General features: G+C 34.5%; 1 long non-coding RNA gene across 1 annotated transcript in view; it reads right to left on the bottom strand.

Annotated features, from left to right (window-relative positions):
- LOC123613269 (uncharacterized) overlaps window positions 1-16,234 on the bottom strand; it is a 340,111-nt gene extending 323,877 nt beyond the window's left edge. The window contains exon 1 of the long non-coding RNA XR_006720626.2: window positions 16,115-16,234. This is a non-coding gene — a long non-coding RNA (uncharacterized LOC123613269). The remainder of the gene's footprint in view (window positions 1-16,114) is intronic.
- Window positions 16,235-16,588: the final 354 nt, after the last annotated feature.

Below are 16,588 nucleotides of genomic sequence, written 5' to 3'. Positions count from 1 at the left end.
TCAGCTTGGACTCAAGAAGGGACTGGCTCTTCCTGTCCAAAAGTAGTTTAAAAAAACTCCCTGCTTTATTCTCCTCAAAACACACAGGGAGAACAATCACTTTAAAGAACCCAATGATAGGATCCATTACTGCATTTATAAAGCAGTGGAGTTGTAGCAATGCAGAGATTTTCTTACCTCTAAGTTTATTAAATCAGATGGTAGGAATGTCTTCTAAATGTAGGAAAAAACACTCAAGGTTTAAAGAATGTAAGTTAAATATGTATGTAAGCAATAATAGAAAAACTATTTAGTATTTGAGTTTTTTTCACGAAGCAAAACAAAACAAACAAACAAATGAACAAAAAACATTGTCCCACAGCAAAAAATGGAAGAAATACATCAGATACCTTGAGGCTGTATAAACTGTATAAAACACTGATCTGGCCTTTATAAAATGTAAAAGTTGGTTGCAGAATATCAAGTTGGCAAAAGCCAAGTGCCTATTGTGTTATGAACATACATACAGTGGTCTGAAAGTTGAAACATACACTCATGTCAAAAAAGAAGAACCTTATTATCAGAGAACTAAGTAATATTTTTAATTCCCTAATTATGGTACCTCCAGACATGACCTCCAGTGGCTTCCACTACTGGTAAGAGTTGAGAATTAAATTATCATTAGAGGAACAAGGCAGCTATCAGTAAAGAGAAGAGGGCCAGGTAGTTAAGCATTCTGTTGGCCTGAGGACCAGAGAACTGAGCTAGACACCCCCTCTTCATTCAGCACTGTACTGCCCCCATCACCTCTTCAGGAGAAAAGTGAGGTGTCTAGCCATCATAGGACACCTGTCTGGAAGGGCAGGGACTGAGTACATGGGGTCTTGTACAACTGTCCACATTACATGTTATTGACTGAAAATTTAAGTAGGTAAAGTAGCTATTGATTATATTTTTCTTAAACAGTAAAAGGTTTCAAAGGTAAGAACAAAATGATTCAAAATATAATTTGGATTTTGCTGAACACAAAGCTTTTAAGAAATATGTTTGAATTAATGAATCTGGGAATTTTCTCCACTCCTTGGAAGAAATCATTGAGTCAAGGCTAACAGCAAGCAATCTCTTCAAAGAGCACTGTGCAGACAAGTGTTAGAGTCTTAGGAATAATGATGCTAAATTACAAAATGATACCATGGCCTTATAATCTGTCATCATAGCTTTCCTCTTAAAGGCAAGAGAAGGCATTTAAATGTGCAAAACAGATAAGATACAAGGTAACATGCTGCCATCCATCTGTGAAGATTTATGCTGGCAGAAGGAAATGGAGCTTGGGAGAACCAGTCCAGGGGTAGACATGCAAAACTGACCAAGACTGATTTTTGGGTGTGATGTTAAATGATTCATGGACAGAATAGCAAGATCTTTCTGACAGATATACTACCAAATGTATAAAACTATTCTTGTACTTTTGACACTTGAGCTTCTTCACTATGCATTGCTAAAACCAAAATGCTTCATCCCATTAAAGATTTGTTCTATGGGGTTTAAACAGTGTTGTGGAAAGAGTTTCTTTACCAGTTTATGTACCCTGTTTTGATAGTGGCACAATTATTTGTGGCTTATGAGAATGCACCTTTAAACTAGGCCAGAAAGTTAACCTTTTGTAGTTTTTTTTTTTTTTTTTTTTTTTTTTGCTCTTCAATAACTTGTATGTACTCTGTTTCCTCAGTTAATTGTAATGTTGGGCCACTGCAGTAATAAAATGGTTATGTATCGAGTAGCTGGGATGGACCACTCCGCACTGTTATATTGTAACTGTTTATAACTTTGTAATGCCTTCATAAATGTGATTCATTACACTAATAAACAGGTAAGACAACTGCAGCATCGTGCTGTTTCTTTGCCCAAGTAGCTTGGCCTTGATGCTTAGACATGACTTTTACCTCCACCTTGAACAGAACCTCAGAAAGTCTGTGATTTGATTTCACATACTTATTTTGGCTTACATTTGTTTTCAATATGTAAAAATCTCGTCAAAATGTACATTACAATAGGATAAGTTAGAATGACTTGTAATTAAAGAAAAATATTCCTTGTGGGAGAATCTAAAAATTATTAATAGGTGAGAAAACAGAACCTCCAGTTAAAAGTTTAGAAAAAATAGAAATTATTTAGACTGTGGTCAATAAGACTGATAGCAAATTACTTGCTTTTCATTAAATAAAGGGTGTTAGGAGGGGCCAGAGGAAGACAAGGAGCATTTTTTAACTCCATTTCTGGTGGAGGCAGAACTAAAACTGGAAAGTAGCTTTTGGTAAGGAAGAGAAAGACATACTTCCTGCTTTCAGTGTTTGTAACTACTTGTACTATTAGAAGCACTATAAAAAGGGACACTCTGCAAATACTTGGTGGATATCTTTAAAAAATAAACTTGAGTTTCATTAGTGAAGAATTACCCAGCAAACTTTTTTTTCTAAAATACAGAATAACTGAAAGGTCTGTGTTTGGCTTCAGCCATCTGTTTTGTGGCAATTCCCAGCTTTACACAATCCTACAAGTTACAAGCTCTGACGTCTCCAATTAGTGCCAATGAGTTTCAAGTACAGATCTGAAAAAATAAAGCAAGACATCAGGAGTCTCATCTTCACTCACAAAGGAAATGAACTTGCAATGTCTAGTCTAGCCCTGGACCACTGTGACTCCTGAGCCATGGCTTTACTCCAGCCCCACTGTTCGTGTGTCAAGTGTATGGGATGGTGTGGGGTAGAGACTCACCGGATATCTTAATTGGCCTGCAGTCTAGTCTACCTGACGAGGGTCTTGATATTCTACTCTGTTCCATCTCATAGGATCTGGATCACATTTCTTCCACTCCTAATTGCCAGGTGGGGTCCTCCCTAATCATATGAGCTATTATAAATTCAGCACCAGGTGAGTGACCCCTCTGTTTGTGAAATAACAATGATAAAACTTGCTCTGCATAGGTTTTCGGAGAACTAAATGAGATTTTGTGAGATAAGGTATATACAACTTATTTATACATAGCAGATACTCTAATCATTGGTTCTTTCCTTCCTATGCTGCCAAGCACAATCACTTACTATAAGCTCTAGCATGCCCTTACCAGTACAACTGACCCCACTTAGTCAATAACAATAGCTAAAATATATACTACAGCTGTCTGAACTTAGATATTAGGTCATTTCAGTTACTACTATAGCTTGCTAAATCCTTCTAGCTTTAGCTCTGTGTTCTGAGTTTTCTCAATCACTTCCCTAAGGGCTCAGTGTTGACTACAACTGAATCAGGCTGAGCTAAGATAACATTATTCTATGATAATAAAGTATAAAGTTCTGCATCCAATTAGGATGTGAAAGGATGAGCAAGAGCTGCTTTACATGAGATAATAAAGGAAGTTCTCCAGGCTAAAAAGTAATAAAAGCATTATGTATATGTAGTTGTAAATATATTACAAAAATAGAAAGAAGATGGGGTGCTGAATGAAATCATACTGTGAGAGGTTTTTACATTGTGTGGAATGACAGATCATGCTTGTTTAAGCATACATATTCTGATCTCTAGAGCAAACTACTAAAAAATAGATAAATAAAACAAAGACGAATATATAGAACCTAAAAAAACATATAAAATCTAATACTAAAAAATGCACAATTAATGCAAAAGAAAGCAGAAAATGAGAATCTCAAGAACAAAGAGTAACTGGGATAGATAAAAATCAAAGAGCCAGATGGTAGACTTAAACCAAATTATACCAATATTTAACATTAAATGTAAATGGGTCAAATATTCTAATTAGAAAGCAAGAATTTTCAGAATGAAATATTAAGATCAAGCAACCTAGAAAGACCTATCTACATTGTGTTTAAAAGAGATACACTTAATATATAGGCAGGAAGATACAGATAAGCTAAAAATAAAGTTTGGAATAAGGTGTATTATGACAACATCAATCAAAAGAAAGCAAGTGGCTATATTTACATCAGAAAAAAATAGACCTGAGAATATTACCAGAGATAGCAAAGAGCTACTTACAATAGTAAAGTACAAATTTACTAAGGAGTCATGAAAATATTGAATCTGCATGGATCTAATTATAGAGTTTGAAAGTACATACAGCAAAAATTGACAGCTCTAAATGGAAAAAAAGACAAATGCACAATTATATTTGCATATTTTAACTCTCCTCTCAGTAATTGGTAGACTAATAAGACAAAAAGTAAGCGTATAGAAAATATAAATCATAATATCAACCAACTTAATCTAGTTATACTATAAGTATAGCAACTATACTTAGCAGCTACAGAACACACATTAAAGTGCATAAACATCAAGATAGACATTATGGCATGTCACATGTCATTTAATGTCTCAATATATTTCAAAGAATTGGAATCATAGAACATAACATATCTAAGTAAAACATAAAATTAGAAATCAAGAACAAAATATTAACAAAATCCTTACTTATTTTAAATTAAGCAACTTAGGTCTACATTGCCTACATATTCTGATAGTTACAGAAGGGACAAAAGAAACTAGAAAATACTTTGATGTGAAGGAAAATGAAAGCACAGCATAAAATTTAGAGAATGTAGCTATAGTGATTTATATTAGAAAACAAAAATCTAAAATAGTGATATAAGCCAGAGATTGGCAAACTTTTTCCTTTAGGAGCTAGAGAATAAATGCTTGAGTCTTATGGACAATAGTCTGTATAAAAACTACTCAACTCTACCACTGTAACACAAAAGAAGCCATCAACAATACATAAATTTGTGTTCCAATAAAGGTTTATTTACAAAAACAGACATCTGTCCTGTGGACTATAGTTTGCGGAACATGATCTAAGCTTCCACAAAAAGATGTTAGGAAAAAAAAAAAAAAGAGCAAAACAAACCCTCAGGAAGCAGAAGAAAAGAAGTAAATATAAGAGTAGGAAACAGACAACTGAGAAAACCAGAAAAGCCAATAATAAGTTCTTTAGAATATTTAATGTAATTGATAAACCTAGCAAAAATTATTAAGAAATAAAGAGAGAAAATATACAGTACCAACATCAAGAATAAAAAAAATAGCTCATCACTACAGATCCTATAGTCATTAAAAGAAAAATAAATATTAGCAATACTTTCATAGCATAAATTAACAATGTAGAAGACATGAAATTTTTGTTGACCTTAAGAAAAAAGAATTTATAAAATAAACATATAAGAGGTAGAACTGAAAGCTGTCTTACAAAAATAATTATGGACAGATGGGCATAGTATTTCCCATGATTACTGTTAAACATACAAATTAAAAATAATGCCAGTATTACACAAACATCTTTAGAAAATAGAGGATGGATGTAAACACTATTCAACTAATTTTATGAAGTTGGAATAATCCTAAAACCAAAGCATGACAAGGACACTTTAGGGGAAAAAAAAATATAAATCAATATTCCTCATGAAAAAAATTCCTTACTAAGTCTAAACAAATTAAGTTCAGAAATAAAAAAAACAAGATAATAAATCATGGACAGTGGAGTGTATCCAGGAAGGCAAACTTGATTTTATAGTTAAATATCAATAAATGTAATTTATCACATTTTAGAATAAAGGGGAGAAATTGTCTTATAATCTCAATAGGTATAGAAAAAGTAATTTGACAAAATTCAGCATTATTTATAATAAAATCACTAAGCCATCTAGCCAAAGAAGGAAAATTTCTGAATGTGCTAATGGGTACCTAGCCAAAACTTCCAGCTAACTTTTTTTTTTAATTGAAGTATGGTCTATTTAAAATGTTGTGTTAGTTTCTGGTATACAACACAGTGATTCCAACTTAACATTTGACAGAGTTCAAATAGGAAACAGGTGGACAAGGATTAAACACACACACACATCTATACACATAGAAAATCTACTTGTGTTAAAATATATGTACAAGGAATTTATTTGAATAAATAAATCTAGAAAACACAACTAAAGACACTGGGAGAAGGCTGTAAAAGTGCCTCAGTACACATAAAATATACCATTCAAAACTTGGAAGAAGAGCTTTCTTCTAAAAATAATTCATTATTATTCATTACTGAATGGATTTAGAAAGGTATTAGAAGAAAATTCAATATCCATCCCCAAGTTTTAAAAATTATAAGAAACCAACTTGCAATAGAAAAAACATAAATTTTCTAGAAGAAAAATTTAAAATATGTTCACAATATTGGTATAAACAGATTTCCTGCATAGGGCACAAAAAGCACTAATAATGAAAGGGAAAAAAAGGATATATTAGACTTCATCAAGATTTTTAAAATTTGCTCATTAAAAGACACAAAATGAAAAGGCAAACCACAGATTGGATGACTTATCTCTTAAATACATACATGATAAAAGACTTGTATGTAAGATATAGAAAGACATTTTACAACTCCATATAAAGATAATGTACACATGGCCAATAGGAACATAAAAAGATACTCAATATTACCAATCATCAGGGAAACATGAATCAAAATCACTGTGAGATACAACTTCACACATGTCTGACAAGAAATAACAAGTGTTGGTGAGAATGTGGAGGAAAGGGAGCATTAGTACACTGCTGGTAGGAATGCAAATTGGTGCAACCACTATGGAAAACAGTGAAGGTTCCTCAAAAAATTAAAAACAGAACTATCATATGATCTAGCAATTCCACTCCTGGGTATTTATATGAAGAAAATGAGAACATTTATTTGAAAAAAATATGCACTTCAACATTCAATGCAGCATTATTTACAATAACCAAGATATTGTAGCTGTAATGTTCACATCATAAGGGTTTCAGAAGAAGAGAGAGAGAAAAGGGTCAAAGCATATTTGATCAAATTAAGGCTGAAAAATTCCCAGACACACAGAAGAAAACAGATACCTAGATACAGGAAGTACAGAGAGTCCCAAACAAGATGAATCCAGAGAGACTCACATCAACACATATGATAATTGAAATGGCAAAATTTAACCATAATAAGAGAATTTTAAAGGCACCAAGAGAAAAACAGAGTCATATACAAGGGAATCCACATCACACTGTCGGCTGAATCTCCTGCAGAAACTTTGCAGGACAGAAGGGAGTGGAATAGTACACTTAAAGTATTGAAAGGGAAGGTCTACAATCCAGGATACTCTACCCAGCAACATTATCATTAAAAAGTGATGGACAGGTAAAAATCTCAGAAAAACAAAAACCAAAAGAGTTCATCAATACTAATCCAACCTGTAAAGAAATGTTAAAGGGTCTTCTCTAAGTGGAAAAGAAAAGGCTAGAACAAGAAAAAATGATAAGAAGGCTGGGGTAATTATGCTTACATCAGACAAAGTAGACTTTAAAACAAAGTCTATGACAAAAGACAAAGAAAGACATTATATAATGATTAATGTATTAATGCAAGAAGAAGGTATTTAACATACATGTACCTATTGTAGGAGCACCTAAATAGATAAAGCAAATACTAACAGATACAAAAGGAGAAATTGACAATAACAAAATAATAGTAGGGAACTTTAACATCCCACTTAAATCAATGGACAGATCATCCAAACAGAAAATTAATAAGGAAACAGTGGTCTTAAATGGCACATTAGACCAGTTGGGCTTAACAGTTATCTCAGGATATTCACCCAAGAGCAGTGTATTACACATTCTTTACAAGTGCACACAGAGTAATCTCCAGGATAGATCACATGCTCAGCCACAAAATAAGTCTCAAATTTAAGAGAAAAGAAATCATATCAAGTGTTTTTCTCTGACCAAAATGGTATGAAATAAGAAATCAACTACAGAAAGAAAAGTGGTAAAAGCATAAACGCATAGAGAATAAGCAGCATGCCTCTAAAAAGCCAAGGAGTCAATGAAGGAGTAAAGATGAAATCAGTAAATACTTTGAGACAACTGAAAATAAAAACACAACTTTCCAAAATCTGTGAGACTCAGGAAAAAGTTATAAGAGAAAAATTTATAGTGTTATAGGCATACCTCAAGAAATAAAAAACAATTTCAAATAAACAACCTAAGCTATCTAAAGAAGTTAGACAAAGCAAAACAAAGATCAAAGTCAGCAGAAGGAAGAAAATAATGAAGATCAGACAGGAAATAAACAAAATAGAGTTCAAAAAAAGAAAGAAAGGAAAGAAAAAGAAAAACAGTAGAAAAGATCAATAAAACCAAAGGCTGGGTTTTTGAAAAGATAAACCAAACTGATAAGCTTTTAGTCAGGCCCAGCAAGGAAAAAAGAATAAAAGAAAAAAAGAAAGAGCACCAAATAAAATAAGATGTGAGAGAGAAGAAATAACAGATATTTCAAAGATACACACACAAAAAATCATGTGAGAATACTACGAACAGTTATATGTCAACAAACTGGATAACCTAGAAGAAATGGGTAGATTTACATTAATCCACAATCTTCCAAGACTGCGTCAGGAAGACATAGACAATCTGAACAGACAAATCACTAGAAATTAAATTGAACAAGTAATCAAGAAGCTCCCACCAAACAAAAGTCCAAGACCATACAACTTCACAGGAGAATTCCACCAAACATAAGAAGAGAATCTCATTCTTCTCAAACTCTCAGAAATTTAGAGAGGAGGGAGTATTCCTAAATCCATTCTACAAGGCCACTATTATATGGATATCAAAATCAGACAAAGATCTCCAAAAATATTACAGGCCAATATCTCTGATGAACATTGATGAAAAATGTTCAACAAAATAATAATAGTAAACCAAATTCAATAATACATAAAAAGGATCATACACCACAAACAAGTGGGATTTATTCCAAAGTTGGAAAGATGGTTGATTATCCACAAATCAAAGTGTTATACCACATTAATTAATAACAATATGGAGTTTTCCTTAAAAACTAAAACTATCATATGATCCAACAATTCCACTCTAGGGTATGTATCTAAAGAAAATGAAAACATTAATTTGAAAAGATGCATGAACCCTAATGTTCATAGCAGCATTTTTACAATAGCCAAGATATGGAAGCAATCTAAGTGTCTGTAAATAGAAATATGAGTAAAGAACATGTGGTATATAAATACACACACACAACGGACTATTACTCAGCCACAAAAAAGAATGAAATTCTGCCATTTGCACTAACATGGATGAACCTAGAGAATATTATGCTTAGTGAAATAAGTCAGACAGAGAAAGATAAATACTCTATGTTATTACTTATGTAATCTAAAAAATTAATTAATAAACATAACAATACAGAAACAGACTCACAAATACAGAGAACAAACTAGTGGTTACTAGTGGGGAGAGTAAAGGGGAGGGGCAAAATAGGGGTAGGGGCTTAAAAAGTGGAAACTACAATGTATAAAATACTTAAACTACAAGGATATATTCTATAGCATAGGGAATATGTTTTTAATAACTTTCAGTGGAGTATAATGTATAAAAATACTGAATCACTAAATTGTACAACCGAAACTGATGTAATATTATACATTAACTATATTTCAATTAAAAAATCTGTCAAGTAATGGGCAAAACATTTGAAAAGACACTTAAAAAAGTAGATCTGTGGGGTAGAAGTAGGTGTCACAGTAAGGAAGATCTATAAAATAAAACTAATAAAAATGAGGAAATGACTGAAACTAGGGGAGAAGGCAAAAGTTGAGAAGGTTAAAATATACGAATTTCTGGATCTTCTGATACTCAAGTCAAAGGAAGCTATTTAAAGTTAGTAAATTAAAAACAAAGTGTGAAAATTTTTCCTGAAGTAGAAAAAGAGGCTCCAGAATACTTAAAACATGCAATAAACTTTCAAAATTATGTGGACAATCATGTACAGACACAACATAAAAAGTGTAAGTTCATATTACAAAGAAAGAACATCAAATCAATGAAGCTTCAAAAAACAAAATAAGTAACATAAGAAAGTAGAATTCAGATCAATTACATGAATCATTTAACAGGTAAGTGTTAAAACTCAAATCTTTAATTTATTGAAAAAAATACTCTCAGAAGTGATCCATGAGATAAATAACTGAATTATTTACAAATAGCATGTATTTCAAAGAAAAAGATGGGAAAATTGGTAAAGTAGAAAGGCAGGTGAAATATGTTTAGGCCCTTGTATACTAACAAATAAGAAAATTAAGAATCCCAAGAGGAAAACTGATCAAGGTTTAGTTCTTCAGTGAAAACCATGAACAATCAAAAGTAGACAGACCAACTTAGTTTCATTACTGAAGGCATTTCCATTTCAAGAGCCACATCGTTCTTTTTAGTTACTGTGAAGACTGTCACACTGCGTAAAGCATTAACCTCTAGAGCCAAATCCTAACTCCTCCCTTTCTTACTATGAGATCTCAAACTACTTAATTTTTCTATAACTCAGTTTCCACATATATAAATGAATATATTAATACCTGATGATTAATATTTATTGAAATTAGATGAAATAATGCCCATAAAAAGATTGGTAGAGCGTATGACACAAAAAAAGCATTCCTAAATATTAACAACCATTATTATTAGCATTAAAATTTGAATATACTCCAGTGTTTGACATCTGAATTCTTGCCAAGTTTTTCCTACTAAAAACAATGTTGCAAAGATATTAATATATGTCTTTTGTGTATGTTTTTCTGTAAGATGGTACCTTAACAGTGTTAGAAATAAATATGAATTTTATTTTTAAAGTTTTAATAATGCTAAATTTTCCTCTGTAAACATTTCACTTATGTTGTATGAGAATGTTTATCTCACAAACTTGCCAATGCTAGTCATTATTAATCTTCTTTTAAATTGTGCCATTTTGATAAACAAAATAAAACTTCATTTAAAAAAATCATGTTTTCCTGATTAATCAGGATATTGATATGCTTGAATATATTTGTATTTCTTCTTTAATTACCTAATCATATTTGCTTTTTTCTAGTAAGTGGGTATCTATATTTTATCATTTTGTTAAAGGTCTTTATATATTTTAGATATGAATGTTTTTCATATAATATACAGAGTGAGCTATGTGTTTGCCTGCTATCCATTCTACTCCTTGTTCTTCAACTTTCTAGAAGTAACTTGTTTCAATGAATGGTTAAGCATGGGCTCTCTGGAGTCAGGTTTCACGTGGTCAGACCTTGGCTCTGCCACTTCTGCTTGCGTGACTGTGTGCAAATTACTTGACTCTCTTGGCCTCAAGTTTACTTATTTTCAAAATATGTATAATAATATTGGTTACATCAAGTTTTAATGAGGATTAATTATTAGCCATTATTATTTTATTTTTTACTATTCTGAAGGGTTTTTATTTACATCTTGATTAGTAAGTCCTATCCCATGACAAATGTAAGCAGAATTATGGGTTATTATTGATTTTAGTTTTCTCCTTTATTTTTTTTTACATTATCTATCATGATCCAGATACTTTTCCCACAATATGAGCAATTAAAATCCAGACAGAGTTATTTTTCTAAAAGCGGATAATAAAAGATTGTTCTCTGTGTGCTGGTTTCAGTGAAGCAGAAACATGGGCCACAGTGTTTGACTTTTTGTTAACAACAGAGAGGTCACCACTATCTATGTGTCCAGGTAAAAGTCTGCTTAGGAGATTTTTCTTGGGGGAAGGCATAATTAGATTTGTTTTTATTTACTTATTTTTAATGCAGATACTGGGGATTGAACCCAGGACCCAGCTATACCCTCTCTCCCTACTTAGGAGTTTTGAGAACTGAGTCTTTGGGTAAGCATCTACAGAGCACTTCACACAGTAACAGGTGGTCTGTAGAAGTCTGTCAGCAAGATAAAATCCAGACTGCTTTTATTTCCCAGTTTCCACAAAACTAGAGCCTAAGAAGCAAAATGCTGAGTATAGAAATGAGTGACCACAAAAATGATAGACACACGACAAAGATAAAGTGAAGGAGAGAAAAAGAATAAAAATAAAACAACAGCAAAGGCGAACAAAGCCTTGCCCCTTTCAAGCAAATTTGCTGGGCAGAGTTCTAGACATTGTTCTTTTCTTCACTGATCTATCCTCCACACCTCATTTACTTTCTTACGTCTGAGAATTTTCGTGTTGGAAAATGCTTGGGCAGTCATCTCCACTCTTCTCCTTCCAAAAAGCAGGACCCTGGATAGATGCTCCTGGACTTGCATTAATGGTAAAACTCATTCCTTTGTGAGCTAGATTGTGTTTTCTTCTTTTTCTCCTTGTACTTTCTAAAACTGAGAATATTCTTTTTTTTTCTTAATATATTGAGCCAGATTTGTTTCCAAATCCTTTCACCCACCTTCCTGCCTTGTGGCAGGAAGCACAAGAGCAAGAGCACAGAGTCCCCATATCAGAAGGTCATCCTCCAAGTATCCCCTGGCATAACTCCATTCAATACCGCTTTTGTAGCCTTCATCAATGTCTTAATAAAACATGTTCCGATGTTTTCTATCCAAGTCACCCTCTCAGAGACATGCTAGACATCGTCAGTGCTGCCCTTCAGCCAGACAGAATGATTTAGACACAGTAGTAGCCAGAGTATACTAGACTGACTGTTTGCCTTGGTCTGGACATTGTATCTTTACAAGTGCTGCCCAGACCACATTAACTCAGAGAAGTTGCATCTGTATTTCTGCCTTATATTAAGCTTGTAATCAGTTTATCTCCTTGGGCTAGCATATAAAATATAATTTCAGTAAACTAAGGCTTTTCTTATATACCTATATAATTGATCTTAAAAATGAACTTTACAGATATAAACTATAACCAGCAAATAGTAAAGGATTTTACTTGTAACACCTCACTTATTATCTTTAATATACTTACCTCCATACTTATTTATCTGTTAGGAAACAGAGATACTACGAGACTAGAAATTGTGACAATGACTACCCGGAGATTAGCAAGGCTAGAGACTGAATCCACGTCTACCTGAGTCAAAGAACATTTTCTTCTCTAATACTACAGAGCCTCAGAGTGTGATAGAGTAATAACCCTTCCTCTCAACATTACTCTTTCTAAAAGTTTGGAAAGTATGCCTTTCAGATCATTATCTGAGTTGTTTATAAACCAGTTAAGCATGGCAGTACCAAGGACAGAGCTCTGTGGCATGCCACCAGGGAACTCTCTTTTGTGTTGGCAATAACCCATTACTCAATACTCTGAGAAAAATAATTCTACCAGCCACAAGCTGACCTATTTTTGCAAAAGCCCAACCCATATATCAGCATCCTATGTACAAGAATACCATAAAAGACTTTGTCAGAAAGCTTGCTGAAATCTGAAATATTCTGTCTACCTGCAGCACTTCCAAAATTCTGTTACACTTGAGAATAAACTTTGGTCATCATTATTTAACAAAAATGTACTTGGTTTCAGTCCTACAAAAATTTTCAAACCCTTTACAATGCTAGTGTCCACTGTGACTGTGAGAGATAGAATAATTGCTATGATGTACTTTGCCAGAGAACTCCCTTTTTAAGAAGAATGTAAGATGCTTTAGGATTAGATGCATAGGGCTGGTGTCATATAGAATGTACTTTCCCAACACCTGATTCGCCAATTAACTTCAGTCTGGAACCTCTGATATAATATGAATTGCAGTTAGTTTGGTGTAATTTTATATATCACTGATGGCCTGAGATAAATATATATAGATAAACACAAGCACTTATATGTGAGCATTACTTAAACTTACACACACACACACACACATGGACACCGTAAGTAGGATTCTAGAATTCTGGTAGCCATTGGCATTGAATTAAATAATTTTGTTTCCTTTGGGCCCTTCCATATGCAGATGACTTTTGTTGTCTATCCTCATTCCTTTATGTAGAAGCCACCCATGAGAAGTGATGGAGATTTATTTCTACTCAGACCTACTTTTCTTTATGTTCTAACAACCCCACAAATCTCCTCATCCAAGCATCAGCCACAGTCTCTAAGTGGTGTATTTCAGATAGAATACAATTGTATTGCCACAGAAACTTCAATCTCTTAACTTAGCCAGGCTGTTCAGTAATACCTTGCTTACTTGGTTCCAAATCCTCCTCACTCCTTCTGCATCTTAACTTTGAGAAACATTCTGTGCCCTCTTACATTCTGTGTATTTCCCCAGTGTTTCACGGGTGTGTATGATTTATCATTTCTGCCTTCAGATTCATTTTGCATCTTTCTCCAATTTTTTTTGTAGTCTTCCTTTTTGCTATTTGCATTCCAGAATCAGTGTTGCCCATGAAATATTAATCATAAGATAATGAAACGGAAATATCTCTGAGCTATTTATCTCTCATGTGGAAGGAAGATAAGATTACTTTGTAGTTTTGAGAAGAAAGTATATTGTACATCTCTTATTCTCCAACTCGGGTCCTCTCAAATCATCTTTCATCCTAATCACTGGGTCAATGGCCAAGCTCACATATGTGTACCCTGCCAGCACCTCACTTCTGGAGCATCCTGTATCTCTTGCTTCCTTTTCTGGGTTTCTGTGAGCTCAATCCATGAGACACTTGTGGAAACTCTTGCAGCAGTCACATAGATGGAATCTCGAAGAGTGAGAGAGCTACTCAGAGGTGTCCCTTGACCTATGAGGCATGAGAGTTAATGGATAAATGCACCTCCCTTTGTTTCTTAAGCAGACAGTTCTGAAGTTCATTCTGTATACTGGAAGGTCACAAGATCAAGCCCAGTCACTCACAGTGGTAGCAACTCAACTGTGCACCTTTAAAAAATTATTTTTCCCTCCTCTGTTTTACTCTCTGCAGTCTCTTACTTCTGCTTTCTGGGATTGACTCACAAGTGCAGCACTTGGAGGCAAGCCCTTGTCTGTCACTCTGTCACTAGAGAAACCCAGATTAGGGCAGGAAGCATATGGCCTTCACATTTAGTACAAAGTGATGTTCATTTTTAGCTCCTTTTTCAAGCAGGAAGTAAGTTTTCTTGTGAAAATGGGATTAAAATTCACTGTCAGGTGTCTCAATAACCAGTGACCCTTCTGGTCTCATACAGAAAATGCAGCCACCAAATAACCAACAAATATAGACACAGAGGACACAGTATACTCAGAAGAGAAGGCTACAAGTGCAGAATCACAGCTATTACTAAGCTTACGATGGGACAGATCTTAGAACAGCAAGCCCTTAGATAGAAACCAATTGGTGCAGTCTGGGCTACAGTGTCATCATCATCATCTTTATCAACGTCCTAAACCCAGGAGCATCTATCCCAGTACCTGTCGGGTGGGACAAGTCACTGTGACACATTGCCAGGGCATGAAGATGGAACCAGAATAGCTCCCTTAGCCACATGGGCTAGTGGGACGATGAACTGATTGCAAATATTTCTTATAAATTTGTTAGATATAAAAGCATACAAGTGTCCTTTAGATCTATTTTCAGAAACTACTCTTAAAGCTGTTATCCTTTGAAAATCTTAAATATGTTTAATTTTTATTTGTGGGGGTAATTAGATTCACGCATTCATTCATACAGAGGTACTGGGGATTGAGCCCAGGACCTTGTGCAACCTAAGCACACTCTCTACCACTGAGCTGTACTGTCTTCCCTAAAATCTTAAATTTGAACACCCACATGCTAATTATAACATAGAGTTCATAGCATGGGCTCTTTACCCTCTTTAGGAGGTTTTTGGTGGTAACAGAAATGTCACCTTCAATTCCATTAAGGAGTAAGAACACGTTTTCTCTCCTGTGAAAGAAGACAAGCGCAGTGGTTTCCGGGATTCATTGATCCAGCTGCTCGGTGATGGAAACAAGGGCCCAGGTTCCCTCTTGTCTCCAGGCCATACCATGCTGTCAGCGGCTTCCTCACACCGGTAACAAGGAAGGTGCAGCTGTCCCCAGGGTCATTTCACACCGCCAGTGTTCAGATGTAGAGCAGATACCTGGGGCTTTTTCGTAGGAGTGCAGATTCTTTTAACTTGGATCTCTGATTTCTTATTAGCGAGAATTGAGTCACATGCCCCAAGTGAACCTATTCCCGGCAATGGAAATGAAAGCCCCACGGCTGACTCAGACTAATAGTCTGAGCCGGCCTGAAAGCTGCAGAGTCAACCACAGGTCCAGGACACACACTTTCCTGGATAATAAGAATCAAAAGCTCTTACCTTCAGAGTAAACAAAGCCTGATAAAGAGTCCCCTTAGCCAAATGAAGCTTGTTTTGCTGTATACACAGCAGCACAAAATGATTTTTATGCCACAGGGAAAGCTGGCTCAGAAAGATTTCTAGCACAATTTCCCAGATCAAAGTCTTCTCGGCAAGACCCAGATCATTATCTGAACACGGAGCATAATGAGGTCACTACAAACAAACTTCTTTCTTGTGTTTATTGGCTTCCGTGTCACAAAGTTACACACTAGAGAAGTTCTTTGAAGTTCAAAAGAGGACAAATCAATAGCTGATGCAACGAACCTGTTGCATACCTTTTAAATTATATCCCTATATAATGTATGTGTTCCATATGTTTGACTGGCTGTTGTGCAATTTCTGTCCAGAAGTCTAATGGTTGGCTTGAGGTCAAGCCCAAAATGAGTGAATACTTATTAATGTGCCAGTTGCAACTCATAGTGTGATGAAATT

This window comes from Camelus bactrianus, chromosome 3 (assembly GCF_048773025.1).
Source record: "Camelus bactrianus isolate YW-2024 breed Bactrian camel chromosome 3, ASM4877302v1, whole genome shotgun sequence".
Taxonomy (NCBI): Eukaryota; Metazoa; Chordata; class Mammalia; order Artiodactyla; family Camelidae; genus Camelus; species Camelus bactrianus.
This window is presented reverse-complemented; position numbering and strand designations above follow the sequence as displayed.